Source organism: Periplaneta americana, chromosome 12, assembly GCF_040183065.1.
Source record: "Periplaneta americana isolate PAMFEO1 chromosome 12, P.americana_PAMFEO1_priV1, whole genome shotgun sequence".
NCBI lineage: Eukaryota > Metazoa > Arthropoda > Insecta > Blattodea > Blattidae > Periplaneta > Periplaneta americana.
Genome location: NC_091128.1, coordinates 163,776,817 through 163,791,140, shown reverse-complemented (window position 1 = coordinate 163,791,140; position 14,324 = coordinate 163,776,817). Strand labels below are relative to the sequence as shown.

At 35.4% G+C, this 14,324-nt stretch overlaps 1 protein-coding gene across 1 annotated transcript in view; it reads right to left on the bottom strand.

The window, feature by feature from the left end:
- LOC138709991 (uncharacterized) overlaps window positions 1-6,227 on the bottom strand; it is a 327,404-nt gene extending 321,177 nt beyond the window's left edge. Inside the window, exon 1 of the mRNA XM_069840670.1 lies at window positions 5,996-6,227. The gene's annotated coding sequence lies outside the window, so the exon portion shown is untranslated. The remainder of the gene's footprint in view (window positions 1-5,995) is intronic.
- Window positions 6,228-14,324: the final 8,097 nt, after the last annotated feature.

The window sequence follows — 14,324 nt, the reverse complement described above, 5'->3', positions numbered from 1 at the left end:
ATGGGTCTTAAACAATTATAGGACTGTTTACCCTGGTGCTTAAAGTTTTAAAAGGAAAGGGCATCAGTATGTGATAAAATGACTAAAATACAAGTTAGACTTTTTAATAAGGAAGCATGGAAAGTAAACATGTGATTGTTTGTAAGGAATAAAGTATTAAATATTCTTAGGTCCTTTATTCTGTGTGTGCTCGATTCAAAAAGTACGTAGGGCATTTGGTAACGCTCTTTAAATCCAGTCAGGATTCTTATTTGAATTTAGCCGTTTTACCAGATTGTAGAGAATTGTTTCCGCTTTCAGAATATATAAAAATCTCATTTTCACAAAAAAATTGACTTAAGACCTTTTTCCTCCCGGCCACAGATATAATTTTATATAAAAAATATTTCACTCTTTCAAGAAGTATAAACTCCTTCACAATAACTATCTCAATATCTTGCTTATGAGTACACTTATAAAAATCACAATTGTTTTGATTAACATACAGTGGGCCTACATAAATTGTACCGAAATTGAGTCAGGTAACTGGAATTTCCAGGTAATTAAAAAGCATATTTCAAATAATATTTTCGAAAAATATGCTATTACAAGTACAGTGTTACAGGTCAGATACTCAACTAGCACACAGATAGCGGCCGAGGTTGGATTTAAACATTTTTATGCTCGACCATGCCGAAATGTAGTAATTATACACCTGCTAGCAGTCCTTTAATGCATGTCATTAAAGTACACCTATTCGTTAAAGTTCAGATTTTCGATTATTCTCGGATATGCAATCGAAAGACAACTAGGGAAACGTCACGGAGGCTGTAAATCCAATACTGTCGCAGAAGATTATGTTCTGTTACTATAATAATTAGCGTTAATTGTAAATAATATTCAAATAAATTCAATTTGTCATCTTGTTTTTCAATTCTAAATCAATTTCCAGGTTATATCAAAATTAATGTTCATGTTATTCTCTAGATTATATCAAGGTCAATGACACATTCGTTCCTCGGAAAAAATCAATACTTTCGCGTCTGCGCACATCTCACAATTTAAGTCAGTTCCGCTCCTCACTTACATAACCATAACATGAATACTTATGAATAATTTCAAGTTAGAAATATGGTCACAGTCTAGTATATACAGTCGCGAAGTTCAATACGTAGTAAATATGCAAACATTAGGTAGTTACTCACCACTAGAATCGCTAATATCGCCTCATTACAGGCATGCAAAATAGTACCGTCACAGTCTATTGTTTCTAGCACCCTCAAAACTCAAGCTTCGTGACTGTATATAATAGACTGTGATATGGTCGAGCATAAAAAGTTATATGAAACTTGCCTATAATGGTAATTAAGACGCTCGTATGAAAATTATGAAACTCGCTTGCGCTAGTTTCATAAACAAACATACTCGCGTCTTAATTACTACCATTATAGGCTCGTTGCATAATGTACTATTATGAGCGATCTTCTTTCCCATGCTTTGTCACTATTTTTTTTTCCGATGCCGTGGCTTAAATAACCACATCTAGGTAAGCTTGTATAAGAGATTTCTTAGCAACCATAAACGATGTTCTCTTGTTTTACAAAATGTCAAAGCCTGCTAATTTCTAAACAAAGCCCACTGAATAAAAAATTATTTATTTATTATTTTTATACTTAAGATTCTTATGGCAATGTTAAAACACAGTCTAGTATATACTAGACTGTTGTGACATGTATGTACCATTCAAGTTGCAGCAGAACTTACGGTTGGTCTTGCTTCCGGTGTCCAACCTATCAATCTAGGTACAACTACGGACCTCTCGCGCAGTTGCCATGCGAGATACAGCGTCAGCACGTGTCCCTGTACACATTAATTCCTTATTTTGTTCGATAACACAGCGCAGGGTAATTCACTCCCGGGCAGCTTACAAAGCTAGCCGTTGAAATATTAACGCGTTGCTAGCAGAACGGAGGCGTACTGGGTACTAGAGAGAAACCGTAGCCGATTCGTAGAATAGAGGAAAACTGAGGGTTTTCTAGGAAAGCATCAGAGCTTGAGAATGTAGAAAAGCGTATATTATTTTCATTTTATAGACCAATATCGACAGTTTTAAGAATCTAATCCAGAGATATACAGTATTTACAATCTCAAACGTCAATGAAACCGAACGGAATTCTGAAATCGCATCTTTCCGTAATAACAAATGAAGTACGTCCGTTATCATCCGCTTTCATTAAAAAGTTCTATGCCTCTATAAACTAAATTGTCTTACAGCTTTGTCAGCAGATTCTCAAAATGTAGATTAATGTTTATTTTCTAGCACAACTATCAACATTTACTGTCTTAAAGAGATATAGATACTCGTTTTCTACGAAAACATTCATAAAAAAGACTATAGCTACCTTCCGACCTTGAGCTTCACTGGGGCGCGGGTTCGATTCTAGCTTGCGGTGATTACCCGATTATTTTTTTCTCCCCCAACCGTATGGTGACGAATCCTCAGCCTCATCTCACCAAATATCCAATCACATCAACGTTAAGTAACCGAGTAGAAATGATTTAAAAATTGCTGTTTCACGTGTACCAAATTCTTGGTAAATCGGTTTACCTATGTATTACCATAACTCACTAGAGCAGTTTCCTTTCATTTTTTTAGATTATCTGAAAAAAGACTAGCGTTTTCCCTGGAGCAAAAGTAGCCTACAATACAAACTGTGTAAAACTTGGTATTTTACATGGAACAGTTTCATGGCAGAACAGCTTAGGTACACATTACGGTAGCTTAGTCCCCTTTCATTTTCTAGGTTAACAGAAAAAAGACTGCAGACAGTATTTTCGTAAAAGACTAGTATTTTTCCTGGACCAAAAATACAATAGAAATGTTAGGCCTATAAAAGCTGATGTTTTAAATTGGGAAAATGTTGTGTAAAATGGCTTAATCACGCATTGTTATAGCTTATTGGAGCTGTTCCCTTTCATTTTCTACTTAATTCGAAAAAAAAAAGACTAGTGTTTTCCTAAAAGACGAGTATTTTCCTTGGACCAAAAACACAATACAAATTATGTAAAAATTGGTGTTATACGTGGACCAAATTCATGGTAAGGCTATTAAGTATACATTATTGTGACTCACTGGTGCTGTCCCTTTTATTTTCTAGGTTGTTGAAAAAAAAGACTGTAGATAGCGATTTCGTAAAAGAAGAACATTTTCCCTCGATCTTAAATTCAATAGAAATGGTGTAAAATTTGGTATTTATATAAAGATTTATATATTTATATCTATACAAGATCAAATTTGTAGTAAAAATTTGAAGTAGTCATTTCAGACTAGTATTTTCCTTGGACCAAAAAAACAATAGAATTTATGTAAATATTGGTATTATACATAGACCAAATTTGTGGTAGAATTGTTTAAGTATGCATTGCCGTCGTTCACCGTGTGTTTGCTCTCATTTTCTAGGTTATCCGAAAAATAAACTTGTTTTCGTAAAATACGAATATTTTTCCTGGACCAAAAATACAATACTAATGGTGTAAAAATTGGTTTACATGGACCGTTTAAGTAGGCATTACCGTCGTTCACCGTGTGTTTGCTCTCATTTTCTAGGTTATCCGAAAAATAAACTTGTTTTCGTAAAATATGAACATTTTTCCTCGACGAAAAATACAATACTAATTGAAAAATGAGTTCTATTCAGTCAATACTTAACATAAAACACAATAAAACGTGTTATAATAACATTTACACAGATTTAAAAACAATCACGTTTTATTGTGTTTATGTTAAGTATTGGCTGAATAGAACTCATTTTTCAATCAACATTGAACTTAACGGAACCAATATGCCTTTGAAATTACAATACTAATGGTGGAAAAATTGGTTTACATGGACACATTCTGTGATTAAACTGTTTAAGTGCATATTTCTGTGGCTATCTGAATTGTTCGCTTTCATTTTCTACGTTATCCGCAAAAAAAAAAAAAAAAAAAAAAAACCGTGTCTTCGTAAAATAAGAATACTTTCCCCCGGACCAAAAATGCAGTACAAATGGTATACAAGTTGGTATTTTACATGCATCAAATATGTGTTAAAACCGTTTGCCCTTAGAGTTGTGTGCTATAATTCTAAATTATTTTCAATGGTCTTGATAGATTTTTTCTCCTATGTGTGGTGAGTAGCGAGATCGCAGCCTCACCTCAAATTCTGTTACCACTGCGTTCCCAGATATTTTAAATGTTGGTGAATTGTTACTTTCTATCTTAACTCTCAAAATGTATTTTCTTAATACGTATAAATTACCGTGGCTTACTACAGCATTCAATTTTTTAGGTATTCTGAAAAGACCAGTGTTTTCGTAAAGGATGAATATTTTCCCGGAACCAAAAATACAAAGGATGTAAGAATTGGCATTTTACATGGACTAATTTTGTGGTCAAACGGTTTAAGTCCACATTACCGTGGCTCACAGGAGCCGTTCCGACTAAACTAGTGCAGAGTTACTCCGCTACTCCTCGTACTCCGCTTATACACCTCCAAGTGTTCAGGGATCTCTCCTCAGTCATACCAACATAACTTTGGTGACATTACGAAAGTTTCACGCTATCGTACAGTTACGCAATGCATTGCATATACGAATCTGGGTTGGGTTGTGTTAGGTTAGGTTAGGTTAGGTTAGGGTTTTGTTATGCCTTGCATATACGAATATGTGCAGGATTTTCAAGCGCCGGGCAAAGGCTGATAATTTTTTGTTTTGTGATATTGTCAGTACTGGTCTGTAATAAGGTAGTGTAATGGAGTATTTTCACTTTCGGAATCACCAGAACTAGCTATGAGCTAGTTTCACAGCTGTTTTTCTTTAATTTTCTAAGTTATCTTAAGTTTTCTTAATAGATGAGTATTTTCCCTGGACAAAAAATACAAATAGTGAAAAACTTATATTTTACGTTGAAAAAATGTGTGGTAAATCGGTTTACCTATACATTATCGTTGCTCACTAGAGCTTTTCCCTTTCATTTTCCATGTAATCTAAAAGGAGATTAGTGTTTTCCTAAAAGACTAGTATTTTCCTTGGACCAAAAATACAAAAACTTATATTTTACGTGGACCAAATCTGTGGTAAATCGGTTTACCTACACATTACCTTTGCTCGCAAGAGTTATTCCCTTTTATTTTCCATGTAATCTAAAAGGAGATTAGTGTTTTTCTAAAAGACTACTACTTTCCCTGGACCAAAAATACAATACAAATGATGTAAAAATGTTGTATTTTACATGGACTAATTTTATATTAAAACGGTTTAAAAGCACAATACAATAGCTCAGTGGAGCTGTTCCCTTTCATTTTTAGATAAAATAAAAAAACGATTGTTTTCGTAAAATACGAGTGTTTACCCTGGACCAAAAATGCATTACAAATTGTGTAAAAATTGGTATTTTATGTGGTTCAAATATATGATAAAACGGTGTAAGTACGCATTAGTATGGTTCATTGAAACTGTTCCCTTTCATTTTCTAGGTTATTCTAGTGATTTTACAAATAGTTACTAAATGGCGTTCCTGTGCTTATCAATTACCCTTTTTTCTACTCTGTGGTCATTATTATACCATGTGTCTCATTATAATAGTATATATAATTATATTAATTTTGTAACTATCTCCGCACGTGTTTCTAATATTTTTAACAATGTTCTCTCATGCAAAAAAATTTTCACATCGCTGTAACTAACAAAAAAAAATGGGTCAACAATAACACGAATGGCAGCAGCCTTATCCGAAGATGTAGCCACATTATCCACTCACTTTCAACCCACCCCTTCCTAGGTTGGACTGTCCTAGTCACATATCCAAGACTTAAAACAGCTAGGCGCCCCTCAGTCAAGATTATGGGTCACATCTACAAATATCGAACTGGCGCCCAAACTCTTTGCTATATTAGATGAGATAGGGGCGTGACACAAATCAGTCAGTTGTTTACACTGTCTACCCCGTTCGATATTAAAGGGAGGCGTGTACTTACCGGAAACAGTCCTTCAGACATTGTCCTAGCAGTATAGTGCTCACTACAAAGGGATGTTAGGACGCTAAGCGTCCCTTTGCAACGCTCTTAAACATTTCAAACACTCGGCGTATTGGAAGCCATGAACAAAACACTCAAAAGAACAAGAAACAAAAATGCACTAGAATGACACTACGCCGCGCTGCGACCGGACTGGGCAGAACTCCGACGGCGACTGATCCCGCCATCGTGGTACGCGAAGACCTCTACTGGCTGCATGCAGAAACCGAGCGGCCTGTGATGTCACCGATCAATAAAACAAGGGTGCATGTGAAAGTTGGCAGCGCAAAACTTAATTCTCTGCTCAACAGGTTCCACAACGGATATTTTTATATGAAAGGCGTTTTCCTTTTCAAATCCGGGCAGCTCCGGTGATAAGTTCCACGCGATCTGGTGATTTGTGTCTGTAGATTGTCAAATCCGTTTTGTCTCAAGACGTACTTGATTATGTGGTTTGCAGGTGTCGAATTACTAACTGTAAAATTGTACAGTTTCCTGGATTACTTTCCCCCCTCCAACCTATTATTATTATTTCACGTTACTGACCAACAGTAAAGGCCCATTCACAATGAAAATTAAACATAACCGTAAAGGCTCATTCACAATGAAAATTAAACATAACCGTAAAGGCCCATTCACAATGAAAATTAAACATAACCGTAAAGGCTCATTCACAATGAAAATTAAACATAACGTAAGCGTTAACTTAACGTTACAGTAAAACCAAGAAGTCATACCATCATTCACAACGGGAACATAAACATAACAGCAAACATACTTGGTAACCATGGAAACATAACAACGACGTCATTTCCTCATATTCTGTTGTATACTTCAGCGCTCCACGATTGTATTCTGTTTGCAAATCACGTAAACATAAGCATGAAAGTTTGGAGTTTGCAAACTTTTATGTTAACGTCTTACGGTAATGTTTATGTCAATGCTTATGTGAATCATTGTGAATGATCCCATTTGGTAGCCTGGGCGCAAACTTCTGTTTATGTTACGGTTATGTTTAATTTTCATTGTGGATGGGCCTTAACATAAACACAGAAGTTTGCGGCCAGGCTACCAAATGGGATCATTCACAATGATTCACATAAACACTGACATAAACATTACCGTAAGACGTTAACATGAAAGTTTGCGAACTCCAAACTTTCATGCTTATGTTTACGTGATTTGCAAACAGAACACAATCGTGCTGAAGTATACGACTGAATATGAGGAAATGGCGTCGTTATTATGTTTCCATGGTTACCAAGTATGTTTGCTGTTATGTTTATGTTCCCATCGTGAATGATGGTATGATTTCTTGATTTTACCGTAACGTTTACATTCTTAAGTTAACGCTTACGTTATGTTTAATATTCATTGTGAATGAGCCTTAACTCTATTTAAAATTGCAAGGTCGTATTAAATAAGCTCATTTATATTTACGCATTCCCAACATTTATATAAATTTAAATTTATAACAATTTGTGGATTTAAAAAAAAAAAGATCAAAATGTAATACGTCTTGTATTTATTCATTCATAGTTTACTGACGAAGGGAAGATCTTTCACTGCAAACCCAGCATTCTCTTTTCCGCCTTCCTCTTAGTTTCCGAATATGATCCATATATATTTTTTTTTCTCTTGTACGGAGGAGGGACCCGAAGGCTTGCACTGTAGCCTGAGGCTTATTGTGCTTACCACTCCTATTCTGTGATGATTGGGTAGCCGAACGGCTGCGCTCTTGTACAAGTACAGCACGCCGCACAGTGAACTTAACCCGGGCTATGGTCTGGATGATGATGATGATGATGATGATGATGATGATGATGATGATGATGATGATGATGATGATGATGATGATGATATGGCGAAATGAGTCCGAGGTCCAACGCCGAAAGTTACCTAGCAATTCTTCTTCAATTGGTTGAGGGAAAACCCCGGAAAAAACCCCAACCAGGTAATTTGTCTCAACCAGGATTTGAACCCCGCCCGCTCGTTTCATAGTCAGACGTACTGACCATTAAGGCTGGTTCACAATAAACCGGGAATGGAAACGACGAGAATGAGAATGGAAATATCGTTAAATACATTTATTTTAACATTATTTCCGTTCTCGTTCTCGTTGTCGTTTCAGTTCCCGGTTTATTGTGAACCAGCCTTTACTCCACAGAGGTGAGCTATCCATATATCTTAATGTTTCTATCATCTGATATCTTCTTTTCCCCCGAACTCTTCCCCCATTCACCATTCCTTCCAGTGCATCCTTCAGTAGGCAGTTTCTTCTCAGCCAGTGACACAGCCAATTCCTTTTCCTCTTCCTGATCAGTTTCAGCATCATTCTTTCTTCACTCAATATTTCCAGCACAGCTTCGTTTCTTATTCTATCTGTCCATTTCACACGCTCTATTCTTCTCCATATCCACATTTTAAATGCTTCTAATCGCTTATATTCACTTTTTCGTAAAGTTCATGTTTCTGCCCCATACAATGCAATACTCCACACAAATCATTTCACTAGTCTTTCTTGTCCACACCTGTGGAGTAACGGTTAGCGCGTCTGGCCGCGAAACCACGTGGCCCGGGTTCGATTCTCGGTCGGGGCAAGTTACGTGGTTGAGGTTTTTTTCCGGGATTTTCCCTCAACCCAATATGATCAAATACTGGGTAACTTTCGGTGCTGGACCCCGGACTCATTTCACCGGCATTATCATCTTCATCTCATTCAGACGCTAAATTATCTGAAATGATGATAAAGCGTCGTAAAAGAACCTACTAAAATAAAAGAAAAACTAGTCTCTTGCTTAGGTACATTAATAAAAATAAAAATATGGGTATTTATAAGCAATAAAATTGCTACAGCCTACTCAAATCCTCTTTAAGTTTGCTAGGTAACCGTTGGTACAGTCTATTCCATTAATGTCGGCAGGTTTTGAAGTTGTGTTTACAGCAAGTACTCCATCCCCCTCCCACTGCTATGTTAGTAGACTAAGCAGTGCTGTCATGGAGGGCATACGGGGTCATACATGGTATGGGAACCTACAATTTTTTTAATTAATCGTATGGGGGAAAAAAAAATATTGTCTGTACGGAGCCATATGGCATATGGGTACCTAAATTTTGTATGCGGAGATCTGTACAGATCTTAGATCATCTCTTGCTATTCATAATGTATTTTGTTTGATGTTCATTAACAAAAATTGTTCACCTCTGCAGCACTGGAATCCAGAATTATATAAAATAATGGTTGAAAAACAATAAGTGTTGCAAATACACACTCCAAGATTCATCGAGACAAGTGTGTATCTACGGTGGTGCTACATGGTGTAGTCTTTAAATCAAAATTGTAGTACAATTAAAATGTAAAGCAAACAATTCCTTTACTTCCTTTTTAATATTAAAAAATCAATAAATGACAGTCGGAGAGATAGAGAAAGAAGAGTAATATATACTCGTATTTCAAGGGAGAAAATAAGGGGGACGGCGTATGGCCAAGAGAAAAATTACCATGACAACACTGTTAGTAAATTTATGTTCCTTGTACATTACAATACGGATTGAATAACTTAAAAATAACTGCGTTCACGTATACAACTTTCGAAACTGCTGGAGTATTACATCATTGACGTCATAATAGCAATACTGTTACGCGAAAATAATCCTTTTAAGATAAAATTTCGCCAGAATTTCTTCTTCGATTTCCACCTCACACCAGCCTTATTACATCTCGCAAAATGTTATTTAAGGAGAGAGGATGGTATTTTTTGGTGAAAAATGAGTAAATTTTAAAAAAAAAAATCTTTAAAATACTCTGTGATATGTTTGGAATGCATTGCATAACATTTTGTGGGTATTTGTGCCCTTATCGGATGTTGAGACGTCATTTTTAAACTTCCTGCGCTATGGATTTTTAAATCACACGCCCACTTTTATCGGTTTCCAGTAACTTCATTTTTTTGCTACATTGCCAGACAAAAATGGATATAATTTCTGAACCACTAAAGATACCTGCATGAAATTTAGAACACACATTCTTTAGACTATTAGGAAACTTTTCTCTGTAACAGAACTTTGTTGATTGATTTCATTTTAAAAATACGTCAATTTGTTTGCAAGAAAGGAAATCAGAAAATTGTTATTAAATTTTAATTGTTTATTTTACAAACTTAGGGACTAATATCAAAATTCTGTTACAGGCAGTTTGTAGAACATGCTTTTGTAAATACATTGCAAAAAACTGTTTGAATCTATCTTTAAAAACGGTTTAGATATATCGGTTTCAGTACAATCCTGCATTGGGTATTTTTTTTTTCAAATTTGGGCCCCCAAATAATTTTTTTTTCAAATATTTATATTTGGTTGAGTTGCCACAGCTATGAGCTCTCTGCATACAAAAAATTAATATTTTACACCAAATAGGAAAAAAGTTTTAAAAAATACCATCCTCTTCCCTTACAGGAGCAAATTAAGGACAGGATTAGATATTACTAGTGGCTTGTGCAGCAAATGCTGCAAACTAAGTTTATTAAACGTTCAAATAAACATTTTTCAGATTTATTTTCAATGAAGAATACCAGACATTCTGAAAGTTATTTGCTTCCATAATAATGAAAGATACTCTCTCTCGAGCCATTACTGAAGGGAACCACGCATATAAATATCTACACCACACCATTAAATATATGAAAAAGACCCAACCCCACTTGATTAATAACTATAAAAATATTTGATTTTTAATCATATTATTATCTTACGTAAGTTTTATAGCTTTCAGTAACATATACTATATACAATATAGAAATCAAAATCTAATTTAAGTTATTCTCTACATCTACTTATATAACCCCAAAACGGTTCACTTTCATATCATCAATATAGCATTAATATGTATAATTAATGAAAAATAGTCACATCACGGCATTAACTACAATAACATTTCATTTCTAATAGTAATAATGTCATCAAACCACCTCAAGTTTTGTAGTTTTTAATATCCAATACACAGCTGTACCCAGAAAATTACACACCACAGAATCGAACCTATAAATTATTTTTAGTAAGTTAAGTTTTTAATAACCAATTTAATTTGAGCTCTAAATATGTCAGCATTCTTGCAGATCATGGCCTTCGTGTAATATTGTTTACTGTAGTGTGTGTTTTGTTTTATTCTGAAATGCAACACGGCCAACTTGATGCTCGCTTCGCTTCTTCTGAATGCAATTAGCTAGTTCTCAAAACTGACGACAGATGGATTTTGGAAAATAGGAAAATTATGTAGGAAAATTCACATTTCACTGAAAACTACTATTTTTCCGAAAAACTTTGGGTTCCAAGCTTCAAAATGAGGGGCCATTTATTAAAATCCGTTCAGCCGTTTTCCTGTAATTTCCATTACCAGTTAAAATTATATATATAGATGTTAGAATCACAAGTATATTATGTATCGTACTTCAGCTATAAAGCTGTCTCTGGTTTACCGCAAGCTGAAAATGTTATGGAAATTTAATGCAATAAAATTTTTGTGAAAAAGTATAAGGAGAATTAATGCTTAATCTGTTCACATACATCTTACGAGACTTTACGATTCTCGTGACAGTTCCTTTAGAAACAGCCTGTTATCTTCTGTAGTTCAATGTCACAGTTGAGTCTACAAGAAGAGGGGGAGGAAAGCTTCCAATAAGTTATATACTGCACAGTTCCCCCCTCCACAGCTTGCCTGTCAGTCAGCTCACGCAGTCGTGGAATCTGATTCAGCACAATTCAAACTTTCCATCAGAGACATATATACAGAGCGACCAGATGTCCCGGTATTTAGTACTTTGTCCAACTATTCCGAAAAGTTTTCTCTGGACGCGAAAATGTTCGGGTTTCCTTATATTGTTCATTGTTGTTATGCTCACCAAATGTATGTATGTATGTATGTATGTATGTATGTATGTATGTATGTATGTATGTATGTATGTATGTATGTATGTATGTATGTATGTATTTATGTATTCACACTGCAAATGGGTAAGTACCCGGTGGCAGTGGTAACTAATTACACTCAATAATGACAATTAATAATAAACACAATTAACAAAAAATACAATTAATGATAAATTAATAATAATAATAATCATAATAATAATAAATAATAATAATAAAAACAAGGGGTATCTTAAATTAAATGAAGCACGATTACTTAAAATAACATTTAAAGTAAATCTAATTTGTATCTTAACCCTAAGTTCGAAATAAAACCCACGAGTATGATATGTTCATACCTGCACAAGTACCTTTCAGCACTACACTCATTTCGCTGTCAACTCACTCACTGCACTGGAACTACGACACATTTCACTGATTCTATCCTGATTTCACTAACACTTGAAAAACATTTCACTGTTCAAATACTTTGCACTGCAACTATAAACTATAAAACTTCACTGACACAAACACACTTCACTTACACAACACACTTCACTGACAACACACTTCACACTTCACTGACACAACACACTTCTTCACTGATACAACACTTCAATAACAACATATCATTTACACCCTTTAAATACTGTGTATAATATACTACCGTCTATTAGTAAAGTCCTTAATCCTATTTTTAAATACATTTTTGGTTATTGGTAAAGACTTTAGTAAGTCTGCAGGTAAAGCATTCCAGTCCCTGATAGTACGATTGAGAAAAGAAAACTTTCCAGTGTCCGTCCTCTGTCTTCTTTCCCTCAATTTATATGAGTGGTCGTTCCTTGAAGAGTAATTTGGCGGCTGCAACTTATTTTTTATTTCTCTCCAGGCAGGCTCACCTCTGTATGTTTTGAACAGTGCGCATAATCGAATTCGCGTTCTTCTGTCCGTGAGTGTGTCCCATTTTAATGGTGAATTATTACGACAACGCTTGAGAGCCCGTTTTTGAAACTTTTCCAGTGTCTTAATATGTTCTAATCTGTAAGGATCCCAACATGAAGCACCATATTCCATCACTGTACAGGTTGAAACATATCCGGGTTTCCTTATGCTGATGAAAAAGTTTTGAAAGAGGTTTTTCTTACCTTCAAAACGTAATGCGATTCACTAAGTTTCTTTCAGCACGGTTCAAAATCGATTCTGAACGGTCTGCTCATGCGCAGTAGCCCAATGTGCGTTCCAACAAGACTAGAACTGATTCCAAACCGATATTGAACCCCCAGTTCCCTGTTCCAACGTGCTTTAGATCTTGTTCGGAACGAGTGAAATTGGTTCTCGATTAAGGACAGAACTGGGAATTCTGAACTGTTGACGGTTTAATCTGAAGTTAAGGTTAAAATGCTTGAAACTAGGCAAGTTAAAATTTAAAAAAAAGTCCATCATGTGTGATTTGGAAGGTGATAGTGACATATTTTACAAAGAATTAAGTTCTGAAGATGAATATATTGTTAATATGAGAAGAAACTTCGAAGACTGTGGAAGAAGAGTTCAAGAAACGTTCCAGGAACGTAAAGTTTCAAACTAGTTCTGACACCGTACACAACTGGCGCGTTCGTCGAAAGATGTTCTGTATTATTTTGGAACGAGTTCTGAATTGCTTGCCGGAACAAATCTACTGAAAATGTGTTGGCAGCTTCGTATAGGGTCCAGAATGCAGAGCAACTGTTAAGATGCATCTACGCGATTCAATTTCTATGCCTTTACGCATGCAATCTGAGGAGGGTTGCCATAAGTCCCGGTTTTCCGGGACTGTGACCGCTTTAGTGTCCACTGTCCCGGTGTCCCGACAAATTCGTTCGGGACGGTCATATGTCCCGATTTTGAGTTGGTTTACAGCTTCTTTTTTTGTATTTTAAGGTTACTACAATATATCTATTATGTGATTTAGCCGAACTGGTTGAAAATTTTAAACAGGCATAGTGATATAGAAGAGACACTCACTTATCTAAAATAAAAAAGTGCAACTTTCAAAATCTGGAAGTGTTTGATCAGTTTGTTTGCTTGAAAAACTTTGTGAGTACAAACTTGGTTGTTCATGAATGAGAAAGTGGAAAACCTCAAGAGAAGTGGCTTAAATTTTTTGAGACTGTAAATCATACAGAACAATATTACAATTTATTGGAAATCTGTCAGTATATTTTCGCTGTGCCTACCCACAATGCAAATCTTGAACTCAAATTTTCTCTGATGGCAGCACAATGGACTGATGAAAGAAATCGGTTAAGCATAGACACTATAGAAAGCATATTGCAGTGCCACTACAAATTGAATTTTACATGTATATACAAAGATAAACATCCATCATGCAGGCTGTAGGCAAATCTGAGAA